The 12653-nt window shown below is 45.9% G+C and overlaps 2 non-coding genes across 2 annotated transcripts; one reads left to right on the top strand and one right to left on the bottom strand.

The window, feature by feature from the left end:
• Window positions 1–1415: 1415 nt before the first annotated feature.
• On the bottom strand, window positions 1416–1487 carry TRNAC-GCA (transfer RNA cysteine (anticodon GCA)). Its single transcript has one exon. It is a non-coding gene; the product is annotated as a tRNA-Cys (tRNA).
• Window positions 1488–5229: 3742 nt separating this feature from the next.
• On the top strand, window positions 5230–5301 carry TRNAC-GCA (transfer RNA cysteine (anticodon GCA)). The gene has a single exon. It is a non-coding gene; the product is annotated as a tRNA-Cys (tRNA).
• Window positions 5302–12653: the final 7352 nt, after the last annotated feature.

Here is a 12653-nt window from a genome sequence, read left to right as displayed (position 1 = left end):
GGAAGGACTGAAGCTGAAGCTGAAGCTCCAATACTTTGGCCACCTGATGTGAAGACCTGATTCATTGGAAAAGACCCTGATGCTTGGAAAGATTGAAGGCAAGAGGAGAAGAGGACAACAGAGGATGAGATGGTTGGATGGCATCACTGACTCAATGGACATGAGTTTGAGCAAGCTCCGGGAGATGGTGAAGGACAGGGAGGCCTGGCGTGCTGCAGTCTATGGGATTGCAAAGAGTTGGGCATGACTGAACAACTGGAGAACAACAACAACATTAATACAAAATTTAATAATGGGGCACCTGGGAGGGGGCAGCTGAGGTGAGGAGATGGAGGGGAGCTCTCTGTACTTTCTGCTCAGTTTTTCTGTAAACGTAAAAGTGCTCTAAAAAAATAAAGTCTATTAGTTTTTTAAAGTGACAGCAGTAGGGTTACTTGGATTATGAATCAGAGACCTCGTGATCTGTGTTTAAATGATCTAACTGTGAGCCATGATTATCTAAAAAGCACCTTTCCACCCACAGTGCTATCCTGAACCTTAGCACAGCCAGTCACCCAGGTATTTGTGGCTTCCAGTACCTGGGGGTCTGCCCCATGGCAGAAGCATGACTTTCCCACCAAGTCTTCTTCCCACCTTTTCCCTCCTTGCTCCTGGCCCTGTTGAGGGCACTGACTTTGATAATCATATGTGCATGCTAAGTCGCTTCAGCCGTGTCTGACTCTTTGCGACTCTATGGACTATAGCCCGCCAGGAGCCTCTGTCCATGGGATTCTCCAGACAAGAATACTGGAGTGGGCTGCCATGCCCTCCTCCAGGGAATCTTTCCGTCCCAGGGATTGAACCTGCATCTCTTAGTCTCCTGCATTGGCAGGCGGGTTCTTTATCACTTGTGCCACCTGGGAAGCCTGTGTTAAGACAAAATGCCCTTGAGAATCATCCAGTATCATCTTCCCCAAAATGTGTCTGATCAGACAGTGCTGGTTGGATAGGAAGAGCAGAGAATGTGTTGTTTTTCAATTAAAAGTATCCGGATTTTTCCCCGGAGTCTATGGAGCACAGCAGCTAATTCAGGTAGCTCCTTGGACCTTCTTAACTCACTTGAAAAGAGAAATAGTAATAGCAATTGGGAGAGCTGACCAAACACACACAGTTCTCTTAGGGTCAAGACAAAGCCTCTAATGCAGGATGAGGAAAACTTGCAACCATTTCCTGAGTCAGAAGATGACCTTTCCTACCTTTCCTCTCCTCTCCTTACTCCATCCATGTTCTGTTTGCTAAGCCCCTCTAGAGGAAAGTAGCCTAATTTAAAAAGCCTCCCAACAAGTAGGGTGGAGGAATGGAGGTGAAGGTTGATGGTACTGAGATCTAATCTACAGTGACCACGTGTGTGGTCTCCAGATGGAAAGAAAATCAGCAGGGGGCACCCGGATTTGAACCGGGGACCTCTTGATCTGCAGTCAAATGCTCTACCCCTGAGCTATACCCCCAGGCCGTTCTGGGATCTGAACTAGCACCAATTCACTATGTCATAACACCCAGGTATGCAGTTGACGGCAATTACCATGCATTCTCAGAGCCAGTGGGAACCTGTAGAACGGCATCCCTCAGTAACGCCCTCTGGTCTCCAACCACCCCTGCACCTCCCACAGAAGTGCTTACTTCTTGGATGATTTCTCTGCAGACTATGTCAGCTGTTTTGTTTTTTTTCTTCCGTGTGAAACTAATTATCTCATCCATATACTTTTTGTCCTGTGGGTTTATACCTTTTTATTGCTTTATTATAGTTGTTCAGGCGCTAAGCTGTGTCCGACTCTTTGCGACCCCACGGATTGCAGCACATCAGGCTTTCCTGTCCTTCACCATCTCCCTAGTTTGCTCAAACTCATGTCTAGTGAGTCAGTGATGCCATCCAGCCATCCCATCCTCTGTCGTCCCCTTCTCCTCCTCCCCTCAATCTTTCTCAGCGTCAAGGTCTTTTCCAGTGAGTCAGCTCTTTGGATCAGGTGGCCAAAGTACTGGAGCTTCAGCTTCAGCATCAGTCCTTCCAGTGAATATTCAGGGTTGATTTCCTTTAGGGTTCACTGGTTTGATCTCCTTGTAGTCCTAGGGACTCTCAAGAGTCTTCTCCAGCAATCACAATTCAAAACCATTCATTCTTTGGCGCTCTACCTTCTTTACTGTCCGACTCTAACATCCATACATGACTACTGAAGAAAACATTGCTTCAGCTCTGCAGACCTTTGCTGGAAAAGTGATGTTCTGCTTTTTAATATGCTGTCTAGGTTTGTCATAGCTTTCCTTCCAAGGACCAAGAGTCTTTTAATGTTGTGGCTACAGTCACTATCTTCAGTGATTTTGGAGCCCGAGGAGATGAAGTCTGTCACTGTTTCCACTTTTCCCCCATCTATTTATCATGAAGTAATGGGACTGGATGCCAAAATCTTAGTTTTTTTGAGTGTTGAGTTTTAAGCCACTTTTTTCACTCTAACTGTTGCTTCTTGACCTGCATACAGGTTTCTCAGGAGACAGGTAAGGTGGTCTGGTATTCCCATCTCTTTATGAATTTTCCACAGTTTGTTGTGATCCGCACAGTCAAAGGCTTTGGAGTAGTCAATGAAGCAGAAGTAGATGTTTTTCCGGAATTCTCGTGCTTTTTCAGTGATCCAGTGAATGTTGGCAATTTGATCTCTGGTTCCTCTGCCTTTTCGAAATCCAGCTTCAACATCTGTAAGTTCTCGGTTCACGTACTGCTGAAGCCTAGCTTGAAGGATTTTGAGCATTACCTTGCTTTCATGTGAAATGAGCACAATTGTATGGTCATTTGAGCATTATTCAGCATTGCCTTTCTTTGGGATTGGAATGAAAACTGACCTTTTCTAGTCTTATGGCCACTGCTGAGTTTTCCAGATTTGCTGACATTTTGAATGAAGCAATTTATTATTATTTATCATAGTTAGGAAAATGTTATTTTAAAAAACTGTGTAAGTGAAAATATAGGCACAAATAAGTAAAATTAAATAGCTGTGTAGCCAGACCCATCGGAGAAGGCAATGGCACCCCACTCTAGTACCCTTGCCTGGAAAATCCCATGGATGGAAGAGCCTGGTAGGCTGCAGTCCATGGGGTCGCTAGGAGTCGGAGACGACTGAGCGACTTCACTTTCACTTTTCACTTTCATGCATTGGAGAAGAAAATTGCAACCCACTCCAGTGTTCTTGCCTGGAGAATCCCAGGGACGGCGGAGCCTGGTGGGCTGCCATCTATGGGGTCGCGCAGAGTTGGACACGACTGAAGCGACTTAACAGCAGCAGCAGCAGCCAGACCCATGAACCATGCATGCATTTCAAAATTTTTTAAAATTTGATACTTTGGTGAGAAGAGCAATTGAATAATAAAGTTGTCTTTACTGATACTTTATAGCATTATAAAATAAACTTTTTAGGTATAAAGAAAAATAACTTCCAATCTAGAATTCTGACAAGATCGGGTGCGTTCAGGGTGCTATGGCTGTAGAATCAATCTAGAATTCTGAACCCAGGTAAACTGACATTCAAGCAAGAGGACAAAAGAAAGACATTTCAGATGTGCCAAACCTAAGAGCATTAACTGGATCAGAACCTCAATGAATTAAGGCAAAAGAAGGGAGATGAACTCAGAGAGAAACAAGGAAATGCAAAGCTGAAGGATGACACCCATGGGATATCTGGAGCCGCCTTCTCTCCTGAGCTACTTGCCTTTGTGGGGTCAAAGATACTCTCCCATCCTCTGTTTCCTCATCTGCAATATAAGAGTCATAATGCAACCCCCTGGGCTGATTTTTTCTGAGGCAGACTGAGATCTTCAGCTTGAATCGGGCCACTCTGGACAGAAGAACTGGATCTCTTTGACTCCCTTGAATGAGTTTTCCCCATATTGGCAGAAGCTTCTTTAGATTTAGTTTCCTGCATGGTAAACTGGGAAGAGAGCTAATCCAAGACAAAAAAAAGACCCTCCCAGGGGCTCCCAGCAGGCAATGGGAGCAAAGGGCGGGGTCTCAGGATACGGGTCTTTGGTGGAGTGGAGGCACCAGTGCTCAGTAAACGCACAGATGAGGCAAGGGTGAACAGGTGCCCTGGCTGTGGCTGCAGGTGTGCAAGGGCCTGGTCGCAGATGTGTGGATCAAGAGCAGCGGTTCTTAAAACATTGTCCCGGACCCCAAGCATCAGCCTTACTTGAGAATTTGTTAATCAGAAACTTTCAGGGGGAAGCCCAGACATCCCTGTTTTAACAAGTCCTCCAAGTGATTTTGACGCATCCTAAAATTAAGAATCACGGGTCTAGAGCAGAGTTCGGAGGATGAGCAATCTGATCGTGGTCCTTGGTTTTCATCCTGCCTCTGCCCACCAGCTCAGTCTGACCCTGGGGCAGGTGCTAGAATTCCTAACCCATCCCTTCCTGGGGTTTCAGTACCTAGGTCTTCCTGCAGGGGGCGCACAAGGGAGCCGATATAGAACTGTGACAGGTGTTTCTCCAAGTGGGATCCCCCAGACCCTCAATGAGAAGCTTGTTCCTAACCCCACATCACATCCGCATGTTTGACAAGCTCCCAAGATGATTCCTAAGCACAGGACATCTGAGGACTGGCCCGAAGGGTGCAGCATGCACAGGGTCAAATTCTGGTGTCCCCATTAGCTTTTCCTTGTGGTCCTTCAGCTGCATGGCACTGTGTGCTTGGCTAAGCCCACATTCTAGTTCCCCTGATGGTCCCACCATCATTAATCCATTAAAACGCTCCTCTTCTGTAGCCTTTACATTTTTTGACTGATAGAGGATAGGGAAAAGAGGAAGATAAGAGACTCATTGGCTTAATTATATGGTCCTGAACCCAAAGTCAGGAGAAATGGATTCAGGTCCTGAGTTTATCTGTAAGGAGCCGTGTGTGCTTGGGCAGACCAGTAATCCTGAATCTCTGCGTTCAGATGCCCATTGTGAAGGGCATAGACCAGTGACCCCGAAGGCCTTTCCTGCCATAAACACCAGTGTCAGTGCTTTTCCAGAAAGAGCAGGGAGGTGGTTATAGGGAGGGGGAATCTGTTGCTTGTTTTGCATCAAGGAAGTAAAATTACAGTGGGGCTGGTTTGGCAGCTTTGAGCAGGCCCAGCCTGGTGAACATCTTATGGCAAAAATTTATAGGAATGTTGGGCATGGCTACACAGGTAAAAGGTAGTACTAAGGCCTCTACTTACATCAGGGGGTATAGCTCAGGGGTAGAGCATTTGACTGCAGATCAAGAGGTCCCTGGTTCAAATCCAGGTGCCCCCTGCGGTCCTTCACTTTTGCTAGCTGGAGCTGGTATTGAAGGTTCAGCTCCCTTCCCTAATCCAGGGCCTCAGGATACAGAGTCTTCTCAAGTCTGGGGAAAAATCTGGGGTAACTGAAAACCCTGTCTCTGAACACCACAACCCTAGAGGGATACGTTCCTCCAACTATGACTTTTTATTTCACTTACCCCTGGTCTTGTTCTGCACAGGCTGGTTTCTACGTGTTCTCATCGCCCTAAATCAGTGCTGTGTTGGTGTTTTACCACCAGGTCTCGAGGGGAGGGGGAGCGTTGATTTGCAGTGTTTCCCAACTTCACGGTGTAAATAATCTCACCAAATCCAATGTCAAGCCACAAACATAAGATCACTGATCATGGTGTTGGGAAGACATGCCGACAAGTGACTCTCTGGTGCAAGCAGGCCCAAGCACAGCCCTGTTCCTAACCCGTCTTCCCTAGAGTGGCATGGGCCCTTTGAGCCCCACCCTATCCTCACAGAGCCTACAGAATAAAGAGCAATGGCTATCACAGAATCAAAATATAGATATCATTTATAAAGTAAAGTAAAAATGTCATTTTTATATATAGTAAATATAATATATAGTAATATATATAATATAAAGTAAAAATATCATTTACTCAAAATATATTTGTGTTCTACCTGATGCCAGACAGAGGAAAGCCAGAGCTCATCAGGAACTGTCTGTGGTGAGCAAGGGAATCAAATGAAGCAATGGTCAATTGAATGTAAGGATAACTAGATAAAAGAAGAAGGATGCTAATTTAAAAGAAAAGGGAAAAAAGAAAAGAATAGGACTTCAGTAACCAGCAATATACCAGTTGAGAGTCGCTTGGACTGCAAGGAAACAAAACCAGTCATTCCTGAAGGAGATCAGTCCTGGGTGTTCATTGGAAGGACTGATGCTGAAGCTGAAGCCCCAATACTTTGGCCACCTGATGTGAGGAGCTGACTCATTGGAAAATACCCTGATGCTGGGAAAGATTGAGGGCGGGAGGAGAAGGGGACGATGGAGGATGAGATGGTTGGATGGCATCACTGACCCAATGGACATGAGTTTGAGCAGGCTCTGGGAGATGGTGATGGAGGGAAGCCTGGCGTGCTGCAGTCCACGGGGTCACAAAGAGTCAGACACCGCTGAGCCACTGAACTGAGCTGAACCTCCCCCCCACACACACTGTCTTCTTCCATCTCTCTTCCTGGCACTAGCTGTATGGGATTAGGGGGATTTGTAGCTAAAATATATAAAGAAATTCTATAAGTCAGTAGGAAAAAGAACAAAAAAGTCTAATAGAAAAGCAAGCAAACAATATGAACAAATTAGAGAAGTGGAAACCCAAATGGTCAACGAACAGATGAAGAGGGTCAGCCTCCCCAGTTATTATTAGTGAAATGTAAGTTAAAACAAGGTACCATTTTACACATATTATCTGGTTGAAAAAATAAAAAAGGCTGAGTAACAAATGAAGTCCAGGAGTTCCTGTAAGTTTTGTCGGAGTGTAAATAATTGCTTTGGAGGACAATTTGGTAATATCTTGCAACATTGAAAGTAAACATCACCCACAACTCTGCTCTTTACATGGAGACATACACCCTAGAGATTCCAGCACATGTGCACAAAGACCTATTAAGGGATTCTCATTGTAACAGGAGAACCTGGAGTAATGCAAGTATCATCAACAAGGGAGTAGAAACATAACTTGTATATCACCTTGAGCTAGATCTGTCATAACGCTGCATTAGTCAGCTACGCCACCATGATGCTGCATAACAAACACCTGAAAACCCTGACTCAGAACAACAAGCATTTATATTTTACTCATGTGACTCTGTTTCTGCTGAGGTTTGGCAAGACTTGGCTCCAGGTCATTTTGTGGTTGGTCTGTTTTCCATGTTTCTTCTATGGCGTTGGTAGGCTGCCCAGGGAACACACCTCCTGATGAAGACAGCAGCACGAACCAGCCACTCAGTGGGCACCAGAGCTAGAGAAACCCCAGGAGCGTGAACATGCAAGCCCCATCAATCACTGGTTGAAGAGCGTGCTGCTGGCAATAACTTCCTGACAGCACTTTCAGCCCGCAGCACAGGGCAGGAAGACAGTGCTGGCAGCTGGAAGTCAGCTAGTGTGCATGGGAGTATTCAGAGCAAGGGGAGCTGCGGGGGACATTGACTGTGACGACTAGGAGACATGTCTGTTATAGTTTGTTAGCAGTTTTGATCTCTGTTAATATCATAGGTAATGATGGGGCTACATTGTTGTTTCCATTTGCTTTCCTTGATTATAAATGATGGGAAGCATCTTTTCATGCTGGAAAGTCACTTCTACCACTTCTTTTGTGAATTGCCTGCTTGTCTCCTTTGCCATGAACCTGCTGTGTCTTATTGATGACCTCTGTATGTGTTTGTTGTTCAGTCACTCAGTTGTGTCTGACTCTTTGCAACTTCATAGACTGCAGCACACCAGGCTTCCCTGTCCATCACCAACTCCCGGAACTTGCTCAAACTCATGTCCATCGAGTCGGTGATGCCATCCATCTCATCCCTCTGTTGGCCCCTTCTCCTTCTGCCTTCAATCCTTCCCAGCATCAGGGTCTTTTCCATTGAGTCAGCTCTTCCCATCAGTTAGCCAAATATTAGAGCTTCAGCTTCAGCTTCAGTCCCTCCAATGAATATTCGGGGTTGATTTCCTTTAGGATTGACTGGTTTGATCTCCTTGCAGTTCAAGGGACTCTCAAGAGTCTTATCCAACACCACAGTTCAAAAACATCAATTCTTTGGCACTCAGCCTTCTTTATGGTCCAACTGTCACATCTGTACATGATTACTGGAAAACCCGTAGCTTTGACTATATGGATCTTTGTTGGCAAAGTAATGTCTCTGCTTTTCAATACACTGTCTGTTTGTCATAGCTTTTCTTCCGAGGAGCAAGTGTTTTTTTAATTTCATGGCAGCAGTCACCATCTGCAGTGATTTTGGAGCCCAAGCAAAGAAAGTCTGTCACAGTTTCCAGTGTTTCCCCATCCATTTGCCATGAAGTGATAATCTTCGTTTTTTGAATGTTGAGTTTTAAGCCAGCTTTTTCACTCTCCTCTTTCACCTTCTTCAAGAGGCTCTTTAGTTCCTCTTCACTTTCTGCAAGTGGTATCATCTTCATATTTGAGGTTATTGCTATTTCTCCCAGCAACCTTGATTCCAGCTTGTGCTTCACCCAGCCTGGCATTTCACGTGATGTACTCTGCATAGAAGTTGAAGGGTGACAATATACAGCCTTGACATACTCTTTCCCCAATTTGGAACCAATCCATTTTTCCCTTGTCAGTTCTAACTGTTGCTTCTTGACCTGCATACAGGTTTCTCAGGAGGCAGGTAAGGTGGCCTGATATTCCCATCTCTTTAAGAGTTTTCCACAGTTTGTTGTGATCCACACGGTCAAAGGCTTTAGCATAGTCAGTGAAGCAGAAGTAGATGTTTTTCTGGAATTCTCTTGCTTTTTCTTTGATCCAATGGATGTTGACAATTTGATCTCTGGTTCCTCTGCCTTTTCTAAAATCAGCTTGAACATCTGGAAGTTCACGGTTCACATACTGTTGAAGCCTAGCTTGAAGGATTTTGAGCATTGCTTTGCTAGCATGTGAAATGAGTGCAATTATGTGGTAGTTTGAACATTCTTTGACATTGCCCTTCTTTAGGATTGGAATGAAAACTGACCTTTCCAGTCCTATGGCCACTGCTGAGGTTTCCAAATTTGCTGGCATATTGAGTGCAGCACTTTAACAGCATCAACTTTTAAGATTCGAAATAGCTCAGCTGGAATCCCATCCCTTCCACTAGCTTTGTTTGTAGTGATGCTTCCTAAGGCCCACTTGACCTCGTACTCCAGAATGTCTGACTCTAGGTGAGTGATCACACCATCGTGGTTATCCAAGTCATTAAGATCTTTTTTGTACAGTTCTTCTGTATATGTCATGGGTTGCAAATCATTTCCCTCGTCTGTCATTCATCTTTTTCCTTCAATTTGTTCTTTTTGCTTTGCAGAAAATCTAAATTTTAATTAAAGTTTATCCATTTTATCTTCATCACTGCTGCATTTCTTTTTTTCCCCTCTTACTTAGAATTTTCCCATTAGGAGGTAATTTTTTTTAATTCCGCTATGTTTTCTTCTGGTACATTTATAGTTTCATTTATATTTGTTAAATCTCTGATCCAGCCAGTAGTAATTTTGTCACCAGGAGGGAGACAGTCCCCACACCGTTCATTGCCTTTACTCATCTTCCCCTTACAGATTTGCTTTGCATGTTTATCAATTTAAGTTTATTTCTAGACTCTTCTTTTCTTCTATTGACTTGTCTATTCATGTGCTAACACCATTGTTTTCATTTCTGTAGCCTCTCATGTTGTGACTTCATAACACTTTTAAATATCTGCGAGGGCTAGTGTTCTCGTCAATATTCTGCTTTTTAAGAAATCTCCTGGTTGTTTCTTAAACATTTATTTTCCCCAAGAACTTTCGATTCAGCAGATCTCGCCTCGTACCCATTCCCTCTTCATCCCCACACCCCCAAAGCATGAGTGCTTTTATTGAGAGGACAGTGCATTTATAGACTACGTTAAGGACATTTGACACAAAGCACAGACACACAGCTGCATAAACAAACTCTGGGTAATTTTTGTGGCCCGTATTTCCCAAGTCCTATCTCACACATCAAAGCACTCAGGGTGCTTGCCACTTTCTGCTCCACAAGGCGGATCAGTGTAGAGTCCATGATGAGAATAAGAAAAGGTGAAGGAAGCTGAGATCCTGGCAGAATGAAGGGAACCATGAAAGTAGAGTTACTATGTAAAAGTCACGTGATTGGTTGATGGCATTTATTGAGGAGGCAGGCACTATTAACCCATTTGTCACACAGTCACAACCTCTACAAGACAGGCACTAGTAGTATTATACCAACTGGGTGATAAAACCGAAGCTCAGAAAGATTAAATAACTTTCACTCAACTAATTACTGGAGAAGCTGGACTTTGAACTTAGGCAGCCCAGTTCCTGATTCTGTATCTCAACTCGAAGCTGAGCTGCTCAGTCGACGTGAATGGCCTCTGGGAGGCTGAGCAGACAGGAAAAAAAGAGAAAAATCTGTTTGCCGAATCAATCGCTGCAGACCAAGGGCACAGCCGTTGCCCCTGGTATCAGCATGGGTGAATGCTGCAGGCTATACCATGATCCTGTTGCCGCAAAACCAGAAATGAGTGAACAGCCTTTGGCACATACCGGCCAAACAGGCCTACAAAAGTTAAACAACCTTGGGTATTCTTTAGCTGTTACCACTAACACTTGTAACTGGACTTGTCGTTCACCAAGCTAATTACTCTCTGACTCTATATAGATTACACCCTGTACCTGGCATTCTCCCCCACATATTCTCTTGTAGCATCCTGCATTTCAGAAAGAAGGTCACAGGCCGATAACTTCAGGGATACCAGACTCAGCTACTGAGTTGCCTGATGCCAGCTGTAGTCACTCAGAAACATCGCAAGAGAAAAAAATGCAAGACCTTCAAGAGGATATAAATCCTCTCCCTACTCCCAAGAGAGGGGGACACAGCTCTCAGGCGCTAGCCTGCTAGGCATCCCTTTTGCCTGGCAAAAAATAATAAAGCCACTCTTTTCAATTTCCTCCAAACTCTGTCTCCTTGTTTCTATTCAGCATTGGTGGACAGGGAGCCCAGACTTTGGCAACGGTCCTTGCGGCCCCACATTCCCGCTGTACGAGACGAGGAGTGGTCAGACGCAGAGGATCACCTCCCTGATGTCTCCCGGGTCTCTGTCAGGGGAGGGAAGGCTGACCTTTATTGCAGGGGGAAAGCCTTGCTGCCATTAGCCCTTAATCCCCAGATCAGGGAGCTGAGGTGAGGGCTGTATGGGTTTCTGAGAATATCCACCCCAACCCTTTTCAGAGCAGATGCCTGCAGGGTGAGCCAAAGTTCAGCTGGGCTTGTGTGACACCCCCTCCCTCACCTGGCCTCTGCTGGACCACAGGGCACTGGGATTAGAGTCCACTCAGACACCCGTTAATCCCCGAAGGCTTTGGTGCTCCTGAAACTGCTAGATAGTGTTTCCAGGGGCTCCACGGAGCTCTGGCTCTTTATGTCTCAGCGCGGAAATACCATTGCGTGATTCCAAAACTCGGGTCCTAAGACCTGTGTGGGCCTGCCTAAGAACAACCCAGAGCGCTGGGATTAAAAGTCTGGGATCCTCGCTCCATCCCTGGAGATCCTGTCGTGATGGGCCTGGCTTTAGTCCCAGCATTCTATGTTTGTTCTGGGTGATTCTCACCCAGGTTCATTACACGGAGCGTGGGCTGAGCTAGCGCAGACTTTGGTCACCAGCCCTCACCCTTCTGGCTCCAAGTCAAACAGAACTGCAGTGGCTGCCAACTGACTCCATTCCTGGAAACTCCAAGGCTTATAAACAAAGATCACGCCCTGCACATGACCTTGGAGGTTCTCAGCAGCGGACAGCTTCCACCCCCCACTTGATTTCTCTGCTCTTCGCATTCCCAGTGTTATCCGCACACTGATTTTTTGTTCAAAGCAACCAAAGGGCCTCATCACGGGCCTTGCTCTAGGTGTTTCATCAGGGAGGGTGAACCTGCGGCCTGCAGTAACAGACACCTTCATCCTCTCCATTGAGAAGCTGGGCCGATGGGTGTCCTACCGTAGACTGGAATGTGCCAGGTCTCAGGATGTTGAGGTCGGGATAAGTCATGGAAGATTGTTGGGAAGCCTGGCCTCACAGGAGCATCCAGTTGTCAAGGTCCCTTAGTTCTCTGCCCTTTGGATTTCCCCAGCAAAACCTGGATGTTGCGGTTACATATCTTTCAGTGACATTTCATCCAGGCTCTGGTATCACCTGGAAAATCTTCCGTGTTCTCTATAACCGCCACACCCTCTAACACCAGTACAGAGCATTGCACCCCCAATGACAGCATAACCCGGTCTGAGGTTTCCATCCTTTGGGCAGCACCGCCCTCTGCTGGCCAGCCGCTGTGCATGCAGCTGAGCTAAGCCTCCCACTAGGGGCGTGCAAGGGTGTCCCACCCTCGCCCACTGCCCATCTTCAGGGATCTTTTGCTTCATGTAGTGAGTGTCTGTGTCAGAGGCAGTCATTTACTGATTCCCATCCCACTCGGCAAGGGAAGAGGAGTGGGGGGCAACATCCTGCTTGAAACAAACAACAAGCCCGTCTACACCCAGCCCTAGGAGACTCGACCAACCCAGCTTGGCTTCTGGCCGCCTAAGCCGCATCCCTGGGACAGCCTGGTCACGTCGGGTTCCTGTC

Source organism: Giraffa tippelskirchi, chromosome 10 (genome assembly GCF_054371585.1).
Source record: "Giraffa tippelskirchi isolate mGirTip1 chromosome 10, T2T-mGirTip1v1.2.pri, whole genome shotgun sequence".
In the NCBI taxonomy this organism is placed as follows: Eukaryota; Metazoa; Chordata; class Mammalia; order Artiodactyla; family Giraffidae; genus Giraffa; species Giraffa tippelskirchi.
The sequence above is the reverse complement of the archived record's forward strand: the minus strand, read 5'-3'. Positions and strand labels throughout refer to the sequence as shown.